The sequence below is a fragment of the Hylobates moloch genome, unplaced genomic scaffold, assembly GCF_009828535.3.
Source record: "Hylobates moloch isolate HMO894 unplaced genomic scaffold, HMol_V3 SCAFFOLD_16, whole genome shotgun sequence".
Taxonomy (NCBI): Eukaryota; Metazoa; Chordata; class Mammalia; order Primates; family Hylobatidae; genus Hylobates; species Hylobates moloch.
The window spans coordinates 25,128,640-25,141,479 of record NW_026652291.1 but is presented as its reverse complement, the minus strand read 5'-3'; the positions used below and the strand labels follow the sequence as shown (position 1 = coordinate 25,141,479).

The window sequence follows — 12,840 nt, the reverse complement described above, 5'->3', positions numbered from 1 at the left end:
ATATTGGGCCTCACATGATTATGGTTTCCTTCATATCATTTTCGTCTGGTGTTGAAATTCATTTGATGTGAATGTAATAGTCATTTTAATGGATATTGTTAATTCCTTGTTTTCAGCATAATAGATAAAGGGGAATTTAATTAAATTCATTGTGTGAGCACTTATCAGGGGTAAAAAGGTTCATAGAATTATTATTTTTCTGGCATGACATGTAAAGAACATTGTAAAAGACAGAGAACATGAGCCATATCAGAGTGTGGCTGGCATTAAAAGTCACACTAGTTTTACCTCCCCGTAGACGATGCGGCAGGCTTCAAACCAACACTAAAAAGTGGTACCTTGAAACTATAATTTCCATAAGGGACCAGCATGATGTAACAACATTGCTTTCTCTCTTGTTCAAACTTGGTGAGACTCTTTAAGGTCAGAGTTCAAGTTTCCCTGTAAGTCTTAACAGAGAATCAAATCTTAGGTCCCCCAAATTTAGCAAGATATGGCAGGAGGTTTTGTTAAAGTAGCAGCTCCACTTCTTGTGCCAGCTCAGAAAACCGGAAGAACAACCTCTCCCTGGAGATTTGGGGACACTCCTGCTTATAATCCCTGCTGACTAAAGGGCTCCAAAAATCACTGGCCCAGGTACAAAGAAGCTATGACCTCATTCACGGAAGGTAACTTTCTGGGAAGGAAAGGTCCAACAAGAACTGCTGAGATGCTGAATTTATTTTAGTGGAAGAGAAAAGCCTAAATTATTTATTCTACAGAATTTTTACAGCATATTGATTGATATCTCCCTCTGGGTCATTAAGCCCAGAAACTCTGCCCTTAGTTTACTATTCACAAACCTTTGTCTTAAATTCTTCAGAGTTGTAGACTACATTCAAACACCATAATCATTAAACGTAAAAATACACTGGAAACTTCCACTGAGAAAAAAACTAATTACAAAAACTTTCAACTAATTTAACAGCAAACAAACTCTATCATAAATGAACCCACTACACTACTATCCAACCTTCAAAACTTTGAGTTACAATGCTAAAATTAAATAACATAATAGGTATATTTAGAAACACACACACACACTGAAGTTAGGCTAACAGTTTCTCTGAGTAATTACATGTGATTTTATTTTCTTTTTCATATGACTATTGATATGGTTTGACTGTGTCCCCACCCAAATCTCTTCTTGAATTGTAGCTCCCATAATCCCCATATGTCGTGGGAGGAACTCAGTAGAAGGTAATTAAATCATGGGGGTGGATTTTTCCCGTGCTGTTCTCATGAGAGTGAATAAGAGAGGTGAGTCTTGCAGGTCATAATAAAGAGTAAAAATTTTTTCAACTTCTTCCCATAAACAGTGATAGTAAATAAGTCTCACGAGATCTGATGGTTTTATAAAGGGCAGTTCCCCTGCACACATGTTCTCTTTCCTGACATCACGTAACACATGTCTTTGCTCCCCCTTCACCTTCTACCATGATCGTGAGGTCTCCCCAGCCATGTGGAACTCTAAGTCCATTAAACCTCTTTTTCTTTATAAAGTACCAGTCTCGGGTATTTCTTCATAGCAGAATGAAAATGGACTAATACAACTATATTATGATAATGACTATGCATTACTTTTTAAATGTGCAAAATGCCTTGAAAGAATTGAAAAAGTAAGTAAATACAAAGGTCTCGCTCTGTTTCTGTCTCTCTCTCTGTCCTGTGTGTATGTATGTGTATGGTGTGTGTGTTTGTGTGTATCACTTTTCCCAGACAAAACCCATTTTCTCCCACACTCAAAACTTACCCTAACAGACTAAGAGTCCAAAGTAGCTGGTGTGAAAAGGAATGTGTAAAATGTAACAATATCACATCCCTTCACTTTGCCAAATTCAGTGGTGGGAGTAGTTTTAATATGCATCCTTTGGGGAGAAAAAGGGACACCACTCACCTCTCTTTGACCCTTCCAATCTGAACCCCATAATATTGCTCTTCCTTTCATAATTAAAATTTTCAAGAGTACTTCTTGCCTCAACCATCTCACCACACATTTCTCAATCTTTCTCATGTGGCTTCTACTTCCCACACATTAATTTTTAAAACTCTTCTCCAGAAAGTCACCGTGACTTCCTAAATACCCAATTAAAATAATTCTCCCTCACTCTTTCTCTCCTTTGATCTTTCTGCTATATTTGACGTATGTGCCTACTTCCTCTTTCTTTAGAAACCAAAGGTAAACTGATTTTATTACTCTGCACTCTTGTCCTTCTCTGATTCCAATGACTACTTTTTGTTTTTATCACCTGTTCTCATTCTTTTCCTGGATCTGCTTTCTTTTCCCACTCCCCATGTGAAAGCCATTTTCAAGCCTGTTTCCAATCTTCACGTCACTTGATTTCAACATATATTAAGAACTTGCTACATATTTGGCACAATGCTGGGCACTGGGCATACAAAGATGACTATGCTGTGCAGAAGTATGCAGACTAGTGAAAACATTTTAAATATTTTAAATGGGGTAAAATAGAACAATCAAGTGTTATAGATGCCAGGATAACAGTACAAACTGAAAACAGAGCAGTGTACAAAGGAGAGAGCAGCAGATTCTCCTTGAAGAGATGTCTGGAATAACCACACCTGGGAAGAGGTGAGTCTTGCAGGTCATAATAAAGAGTATAAACATTTTAGACTTCATTCCACGGACAAAAGGAAGCTGAGAAATTCTACGTGAAGAAATGAAACAGATTTGCATTTTAGAAAACAATTATTGAAAGCAGTGAAATAAATGGAAGAAAATGATATCATCTAGGGAACAGGAGACTTATTGGGACATGCTTGTTGTTGATGTTGAGGAGAGTTGAGTGGCCCTGAAATAATGCAGCATCCGTGAGAATGGAAAAGAGGTGAATGAAGGAGGTAGAGAAGAGTGAGGATTAAAGAGATAAAAATCTATAGGATTTAGTGCTGATTCTGTAGGGGAGGAAAGGAGACAGAGGGGATGGAATTCAAGATGACTCCTAGGATTCGGATTTGGGCTTCTAAATGAATCATGCTGATGACATATGTTACAGATAAGCAATGTAGAAAGAGGTATTTGTTGATGGGGAAACAGTCGGTTGGATTTTAAACATGTTGAAATTGAGATCTTTCAGGAAATTCTAGGAAACTTTGGCTAGGAGAATCAGAAGCTTATGTCCTGAACGGGAAACATTTAACACTCATAAGTATAAAAGAGACAGTCTAATCATATGATTGTGTAAGGAAAAGAGGTGAGTCACTCCAGGAGAGTGAAGAGAATAAGAAGTAAATAATATTAAGCCAGAGTCCAGGAACTATCAGCACTTAAGTGGTGAGAGAAAGCAGAAAACTCAGCAAATGAAAACAAATGATTACCAGTTCCATAAACCCACCTGCAATGGCCGTCAAAGTTCCTGTTTTCCTTCTTGCTACAACTAAAGAAGAGTCCTCCTAAAATCTTCTGCCCTCTCAAGCAGACCTACAAATAACTCCAAAATCTGTATCACTCATTCAGCCTTTCTTCTAAACTCTTTAATACGATCCTCCAAAATCTGACTCAAATCTCTTTTGTCTAGAAGTTTCTGCTGGAACTCTCTTACACAGCCTCTGAGCTTTAGCCTGTCAAAATGACTTTCTTCCAATTTTGCATTTACTATTCCACATCTCTGCCTTTATTCATGCTATTCCCTCATCCTAGTACTCCCCCATCCCTCACTCCCAGTCATCATTTATTATCATGACCCCTGGCTTATGAGAAGCTAAAAATAGCCCAAACTGGAGTCGCTAACATCAAAGGGAAAAGGAGGGAGAATATCACTATTTATCCAGGTTCTACTAATGTTCTAGAATTATGTTTGGCCGTGGGTGTGTCTGTGTTTGTGAATACCTCTCATTTAATCTTGCAGCAGCCCTAGAAGATCATATTTATAGAGGAAGATACTGAAGCTTATTCATTTACATAATAAATGTTTATCAAATGCCTATTATTTACCAGTCACTGTGCTAGGTGCTAAACAATGGTAAACCGGAGTCCCCAGTTTGCACCTACAAAGAGCTATTAACAATGAGAGAGACAAATATTGAAAATATAATTATGTAAATAAATGTATAATGTCAAGTTGAAGTAGCAGCCATGATGTGAAATGATGGGAAGCTAATTCAGGAAGGGAACCTCCGTTCTTAGGCAGGGATATTCACGGGGTGATCTCAAGGATAAGTGGCCGGGTGAATAACGTGTCAGGCCAAGGAAGGAGCCTGTATGAAGTATGAAAACATAATGAAAGGCCAGTGATGCTAGAGAGGAGTGAGAAAACAGAAAAGAGGGGCTCTGTGAAGCTGAAAAAGGAGGCAGACAAGATTTTGCATGTTTTTATAGGCCATGTTCGAGAGCGTAAATTTTACTCATTAAATCATTAGAAGACATTGAAGGATATTATGCAGCAGAGTTGCACAAAACATTTTAAAAAATTAGAAAAAATAATTAAAATAATCCATTTCATATATTATAGAACAAAAGACTAAACATTGGGTCTGATCCCCAACTTTGCAGAAAGTTCGTCATGTCATCTCAATCCAGACCTATTAGCATAATCTAAAAGACATGGCCACCTCTGGCAGGCTTGGGTGGTCTCAACTCAGATTCTGGTGCTCTTTGTTCAAATTCCAAAACTTACTTGAAAATCTCTTGAAGAATATAAACTTTTTTGCCACATAAAATTCTGGAATACTAGGCTATCTTTCAAGTATGGGGGGCCTTGTACATCAGCCTTTAGCAAAATTAAACTTGTCTACCTTTCAACTCAATATCATCTCATAGAATAATTGTGGTTCAACATGATATTTGGGATGGAGCTGGTGCTAAAATCAGGTCCCTTGCTATTGTAACTTACAAGAAATGCATTAGCAAACAAAGACGGCAGAAGGTGGGGAGCCTGATTGCCTAGATTTCAAGACTGGCTCCACTACTTATTAGCAGTATAACTCTGGGCTAGGCATTCTAAGCCTATTTCCTCATCTATAAGATGGGGATAATAGGAAGAATAATACTTAACTTACAGGGTTGTGTAAGGATGAAATGAGCTAATACATTTAAAACTCATAGGGTTGTGTAAGGATGAAATGAGCTAATATACATAAAGCACTTGCAACAGTACCTAACACAGAATAAATGCTGCATAAGTGATATCTGTTATTGTTAATAATTATGAAGGCATTTATAATTTGGGGTGTTTCTTAGAAAAAAATGCATATATCCATCTGTAACCATTATTTATAAATACACTGACCTTTTAGGCGAAGAGACCAACAGACATGCTCTTTCACATTCCTACTGAAGTATGCAATGCTCATGCTTGCCAAATGTTTCATCATCATTTCTACGCTTCTGTCCCCACATGAGAGGTAGGAAAACCTAGGCAAGTGGACTGTGTTTCCATCCAGAATCTGGTATTCTGGTGGAAGGTACATCCTCCTCAAAGTGCTACATCTTAAAACACAGTGGCTGGCAGGATCTGAAAGCCACTTACATCCTTCTAGGACTATTGCTAGGGCTTATCCAATCAACAGCCATGAATAAGGAAGAGAAACAAACCCTGGAGACGAAGTCAGATTGAATACTTCCTTACAGTGACAACTTCTCAGAGAATAAGATTCTAGACACTTTAGCTGAATATTATCACAATTAGCTTCCACACCTGAATCCTGCAAGAGGGCATGCTGTATTGTAGAGGAAGGATGTCTCTGATCCTACTTCTATATTGAAGGAATGAAAGGCTCCGAATCCATGGATTATTTAAATGCAATGAGCTCCTCTGGCTTATTGCTGCCATATTTTGTCACATGCTGAGGTCCAGCCCAGGTGTCCAAGTTGACCTAAGCAGAGGACACCTTGAAGATGTTTACAAAACTAGGAGAAAAGTGGATAGAATAGGAGAAAAGTGGATAAAATCAAGCTAATCTTAATTGGAGGAGGTGTGACCAGAAAGGCAGGACAAAATATTATGAGGAGCTAAACAGAAACACACAATGTTCATTGATTACGGTTGAAAAATGACTTAAAGAGCAACAGAGAGGGAAAGATGCTGAGAAAGAAGGAAGAGTCAATTCCCTTTCCCACCTGCCCTCCATTGTCTATGTGAAGCAAGGGGAGATTAGAGACTAATGGATATGAAGTCAAGGTACGACATTTAGCTGGTACCTTGGAAATCTTACCTACAGCTCTCCAGCTCCAACTTCCCATTTAGAAGGTGGGCATGGAAGATAGAGTTGCAGCTATCTTGAGATTGTATAGATACATAAATTCTAGCTGGTGTTATATAAGTAGTCTATTGATAGATACATATTTTTACATATTTAAAATATTTTCTAATTAAATGAACACTGTTTTGCTGGGACTGAAACACTATTACATAAAATGCACCCATCAGTTACATTTCACAATTCCAAGAATAGCAACATAGCAGAAAAAAGTCTGATATACAAACAAAAAGCTCAGTGTTTGTGGAATGCCTCAAACAGCATAACAATGACCAGAGACATACCTACGATTTGTATATTTTCTTAAAATTTGTTTTTATAAATTAGCTTTTTGTTAGAGATGCATGTCTTTGGCTCATTTTCCCCTGTTGTCTTTATGTTAGGCAGCTTCCTTCAAACATTTCAAAGGGATGAACGTGTTTCCTTCATGGTTTATTTGAAAATCTGATACAAGTTATGGAAAAAACAATTGAGCTAAAAAAATCATAGGAATGTGTACATTGTAATATCTAGTCCAAACTAGAAACAGGTTGGAGAAGATGAGCTGAAAAATGCCCAAAAATTCAATTCCTTTTATGATTCATTTGTTTAAGACAGAAAACATTTTTTAAATTCACCTATCAAAATCTTAGTATTTTTATTACTTATTTAGACCACAAAACAATGCTTGTTTATTATATAAACTTTGGGAAAAAATTAAGGAAAAAAATAAAATCTTCAATAATATTTCTACCTAGATAATCACAGCTAACCTTTTGACATGTGCTAATTATATTTTTCATAAATATATTTATATAAACTTAAATAAAATTGGAATTATACTAAATTATAAACTGTAAATTAATCTTCCATTTTATTGTCTTAAACACTTGTCCAAATTATTACTTTTCTAAAAGATGAACTTTAATAGCACCATAGAACCTCATCATAACTATACTCTAAATTATTAAATCAATAATTCATTGTTGGTCATTTAAATTGTTTGCAATTATAGTGATGTTACAATAAGCATCCTTGACATAATTTTGAGAATGTACCAGATTATTTTTTTAGACTGAACATGTAGAAGGAGAATTATTAGATCAAAGGATATAAACATTTTTAAGACATGTAATATATATTGCTAACCTTTGCCCATTAAGGTCAAGCCAATTTGCCTTCCTGCTAACAGTATACAATAAGCCTATGCTGACTAAGAAACAAAATGTAAACCCTTAGGTAATGCTACATAACAATTTCTGCTCTGACTATAACCAAATAAGAAGAGAGCAAAAAGAATAAAGTAGTAATAAATAAATGAAGAAAGCACAGATATTCTTAAATTAGTCAGCATACTAAATTGGTATATTTATACGTAGGTTCAATAGGTTTCATTCTAATACTCATTAAACTTTTTTAAAAAGTGATATAGAATGGCCAGGCATGGTGGCTCATGCCTGTAATCCCAGCACTTTGGGAGGCTGAGGCAGGCAGATCACTTGAGGTCAGGAGTTTGAGACCAGCCTGGCCAACATGGTAAAACCCCATCTCTACTAAAAACACAAAAATTAGCCAGGCATGGTGGCCCCTGCCTGTAATCCCAGCTACTCAGGAGGCTGAGGCAGGAGAATCACTTGAATCCAGGAGGTGAGGGTTGCAGTGAGCCAAGATCACGCCACTGTGCTCCAGCCTTGGCGACAGAGTGAGATTCTGTCTCAAAAAATAAATAAATAAATAAATAAATAAATACAAGCAAACAAAAAAAAATTTTTTTAAGTGGTATAGATAACTAGAATGGGCCACGGAGTGACAGAGAAGTGGGTTCAAGTCCTGGTTCTCCAATTTGAAACTGTGGGTGAATTACTTAAACTCTGTCACATTAAACTCATTCATAAAAGCACACTTCTCAAAATTTTGGGAAAGCCTACATGGGATGATGGATGAATGCTGCATAGCACCATGCTTGATTCTTTGCAGGTCTTCACTCCTCACGATCTTCCATCTACCTTAAACGTGTTCTGTTTCTGTTATTTTGAAAAATACAGTGGGAATATGCGGGCAAATTGTTGAAATGAATTCAAAACCTGTTGTGCCCATTCTTTTATTGTTAGTTTTCTTTCAGCAGGAAAGATGAGCCATAAATGCTGACAAAAATATTTAGGAAAAAGCTTCATTTGACCAATGTTTTAAAAATTGACATCACCAGTTCAAACTGGGAAAAGGCAAGATCTCCTCAGCAAATATCAACTGTGTTGGCCAAATCCTTGTTCCTCTTCCTCCATTAAATCTCCGTGATTACCAAGATTACATTCTCCTCAAAGTATCCACCCTCTAAAACAGTAATTTTTAGTTTCTTTATCCTCATTGTTTTTATATACTTTCTCAGATCTTCTCTGATGATTAATCTTTCCCATAAAGCCCATGCATCCTAATTTCTTGCCTTCTGCTCCATTTTGTGACCTAAATTCCGTCAGGCAGTAGGGGTGGGGGGCCAAAAAGCTTATAATGAGATATACTGAAGGATAAAGTGGTAGAGACTTTTCTAATATGCTGATGAATAGCTAACATAATTGACTCAAACATACGAACAAAAGAAAGTCATGAGAACTAAAAATGTGTGGGCAATGAAGTATGCCATAAACAGAGGGGATTAACCTAATGAGTCATAGTACCATGCTGTCTGAATATTAGAATATGATGGAGAGAAGAAAAGAGCTGCATTTCTACTTTTTGCTCCAGAAACTTCATTTTGTTCATTGCGGATAAATTAAGCTTTAACATTTTTTAAATCTTAATAAAAAGCATGAGTGTATGTGTTGACTCATGTCATCTTATCAGCATTTAATGTTCACGCAAAGTTACCCTTGGGAAACAGCACCCCATTCAAGAAAGCTACAAACTGATCAAATGTTCAACTTGGCCACTGCAATGGTACAAACACGAGTGCATTTCAAGGGCTAATACTGAGTTATTTGTCCTTTAGTTTTTACATAAAGTGACTGTTGTAAAAGAAATGTATTAGGCTGTCAATATTGATGACTTACCATAGTACGACAATAAAGAAAAAATAGGGTAAGAGATTTATTCTGCATAATTATTAGAAAATAGGAGCAGCTAACATATCATTTTTCCCAATAAAGTCCATTTTCAGTCTATAATATAAATCAGATCATATACTTGCCAAACCTCAAGGGAGTTTTTTTTTTTATTTTTTATTTTTTGGGAGTTTTAAAGGTAAAAGTAAAGGACACACCATATCCCTGGGCCCAATATTATGACTTTGTGCTACCAACACACACAGAGATGACCTGCAATAAAATCTGTTGGTCTCATATTTGAATGTCTATTGTTTGTTTTTCAAATATTAACCATAATTTAGTGCTAGAAGTTATTCAAAGATGACAATTTATACAAATTATGAAAGTCAAGATAATGTTCACTAAGAAGGTCACCATCCCAAACATTTCAACTTGAATAGAAAACACAATCTTATATCTGTGTACAGCAGACACTACTGGTGACCTAATAGCCATCACCATCTTTTGTGCTAAGAGAACGTTGGTTTTATTCTTATCTAGGAGAAGAAATGTTTTCAGAGAGGGCGAGAACATCTCTAGACTGATCATTGTTCTAAATTAATCATGATCATTCCAGTTCTTTTAGCCAGTGATTATTTGGGAGTGGTCATCTGAGCTAGTTCTAGCCAATGAGACATAAGAATTAAGCTCTGGGAGCACGCTTCTGAAAAATGTTTCCTGGCTCTCATTAAAAAAAAAAAAAAAAAAGGTATAAAAAGAGAAACTCCCATTCTGCATTTGGATGCTGCTGAGGGAGAACAAATTGCAAAAGCCAACTTGTAATCACAAGAGAGACCTGAGGACAAAAGTCATCAAGCCAAGTATGGTAGGAAGACAAAGCAAAACTGTAGAGTGATGAAGTCATCTTCATAATATTGAATGAATCTTGGAATTTCCCACCTTAAGATTTCTTTAGTGATATAATACTTGTTTGTTTGTTTCATTCTGTTGTTTAAGCTACTTTTAATTAAATATTATGCTACTTGTAGCTGAGGTAATCATAAATATCACAACTGGCTAGACATCATATTCATTTCCAGGAAGGGACAGAGACTTCACACCTACTTAGGCTCTAACTTAATCCCTTTGTCACTGTGGCTTTGTTCATTATGATCTTTCCATCTAGAACACCCTTTCTCTCTTTCTCCACTGCATTATTAGCCCAGTATTTTTTCTTCTGTAATGTATACTTCCCTGGTAGAATGAGTTGCTGCATTATATGTGTTCCTGTATAATTTAGCCACTATCATTATTATTGCTCTTATCACAATTAACTGAACACTGCACATGCATTCTGTGCCAGACATTGTGCTAAAGCTTTATGTGCTTTACATGAATGATGTCTTCTAGTAGATTGTATTATTTGTTCATAAATATTGATTCTTTCTCACCTGTGCCAAGCTCCTAGGAAGATGTGCATTCTTCCCTGTCCATTGATTTTTGGGCTTGGGGTGTGCCTTGATTTGCCCAGTGAAATCTGAGTAGACCAGATGCACCTTCTGTCTGACAGAAACTTTAAACACCCTTATATAGTCTGGCTCTGTCTCTCTTAATCCTCTCTTCACCATGGGAATAGGATGCCCCAACATGCTCCTTTAACATGGCTTCCAGAACGAGCAGACACATGGAACTCAGCAGAGCCTAATCAAGTTGAACAAAACTGCAGATAATCTTTGACCTTTGTGTGATAAGAGCAAGAAACACAAATTGGCTTTAGTAAGCCACTGAGATAATGGGCATACACTAATACCATGTCATATAATATAAATCTCATAACTGTATGAAGCATTTATTATTATTATCCTATTTAACGTAGAGGAAACCAATTCCAGTTACAGGACTTAGATTTTTTCCCAATAATAAGATGGATATCTGTTTCTCTCCCACTATACATAACTCCTTAAGGATAAGGACTACGTAATTTTACATACCCTGATACCAACAGTTTGAATAATTCACTTTTTCCTCCCCAATGTCCTTTCATTTTAAATACAAAATGAATACCTTGTATAATACTTTATAAGCATAAGTTAAATAATATACAGTGTAGTCCTATGTCTTAACTTCATGGAGTGCATGCCAGGAAAAAATCTTAAAAATTCATCTTGACAAAAAGCTAGCATTTTTAATAAAATATATTTTAGTCAATTGTTGGCCCACTTGTTACACAGGTTTGTGAGCAACTGAACAAAATAAGACACTTTGTGAATTGTTTTTAAAAATTAATGATATCTTTAATTCAGTAAAATCTGGTTTGAAAAGATGCCTGATATTTTGGAAGTTGAATTCACAAAGTTTAATGATTAATTGGATATAGATGGGGAAGGGGGAATTAAAAATGTATACAGGATGTATTAGTCATGGTTTTCCAGAGAAACAAAAGCACTAGTAAGAGAGAGAGAGATTATAAGACATTGGCTTACACAACTGTGATGGCTGAAAAGTCACAGTGTCTGTAGTTGGCAAGCTAGAGGCCCAGGAGAGCTGATGTGTAGTTCTGGCCCAAGTCAAAAGTCCCGAGAACCAGGGGAGCAGATGGTGTAAGTTTCAGTTTGAAAACCAGCAGGCTCAAGACCCAAGAAGAGCCAGTGTTTCAGTGTTAAGTCCAAAGGCCAGAGAAGAACAATGTCCCAGCTGGAGCAGTCAGGCAGAAGACATTTACTCTTACTTGGTCTTTTATTCCATTCAGGTCTTCAAATGATTAGATGAGGCCCATCTACATTATAGAGGGCAATCTATTTTATTTAGTATCAATTCAAATGTTAATCTTATGCAGATGCACCCTCATAGACACACCCAGAATAATGTTTGACAAATGTTTGGGCCCCCATGGCCCAGTCAGGCTGACCATGAAATTGACCTTCACAGAGGGTTCTTTCATTTAACAAATATGCACTCAATGTGTTGAATCACTACTGCATGCTTTAAATAAATCTTTCTTTCAACATCCCTGAAGAAATTAAATTCTCATCCTTCATCAAAAAAACTTTAAAGTAATCTTAGAAATTATACTTTCCTACTGCATCATTTATACAAATGAGAAAAATAAGGCTCTAAGCAACATGCTTTTATTGGTAAAAGTAGAGGTAAGACTAGAGCCAAGGTCAAGAACAAATGTTCCTTCTATTATACTGCACAGTTCCACATCTCCTTCTAAGTATTTGATTTTAAATCCCAGTCCCAGAAGGAAAAAGAAATTAATAGATACACATCCATACATAAGCCTTGTGCGGTGTTTATCTTGTGACAAATACATACACATAAGCGTTTCTGAACATAGGGAGAGATAAAAGCTTTATTATAGCTTCCAAGCAATAGTAAAACACATTTTAGACATAAAAGACAAGATTCCTGTAGATAAAAATGCATCCTTTCCAGTTTTTCATCCATTAGAGAGAAACATAATAAAATACCCAATTTCTTTTCTTGAATGAAGCATTTCAGAAGTTTAATTTTTCTTGCTAACATCCAAGTAACCCAATGATGTTCATCTAAAAATGAGGCCAAAAGGTATTAAAGTCATCAG

The 12,840-nt window shown here is 36.3% G+C and overlaps 1 protein-coding gene across 10 annotated transcripts in view; it reads right to left on the bottom strand.

The window, feature by feature from the left end:
* The window catches only part of DIO2 (iodothyronine deiodinase 2), a 168,976-nt gene that overhangs the window by 57,615 nt on the left and 98,521 nt on the right, over window positions 1-12,840 (bottom strand). For 8 of the 10 annotated variants that reach the window (XM_058429776.1, XM_058429774.1, XM_032180177.2 and 5 more), the window contains one exon: window positions 10,706-10,992. The exons of 1 other annotated variant lie outside the window; for it this stretch is intronic. The gene's annotated coding sequence lies outside the window, so the exon portion shown is untranslated. Of the gene's footprint in view, window positions 1-10,705; window positions 10,993-11,737; window positions 11,807-12,840 lie in introns of those variants that run through there. One more of the 10 variants, XM_058429780.1, reaches the window with a different exon arrangement.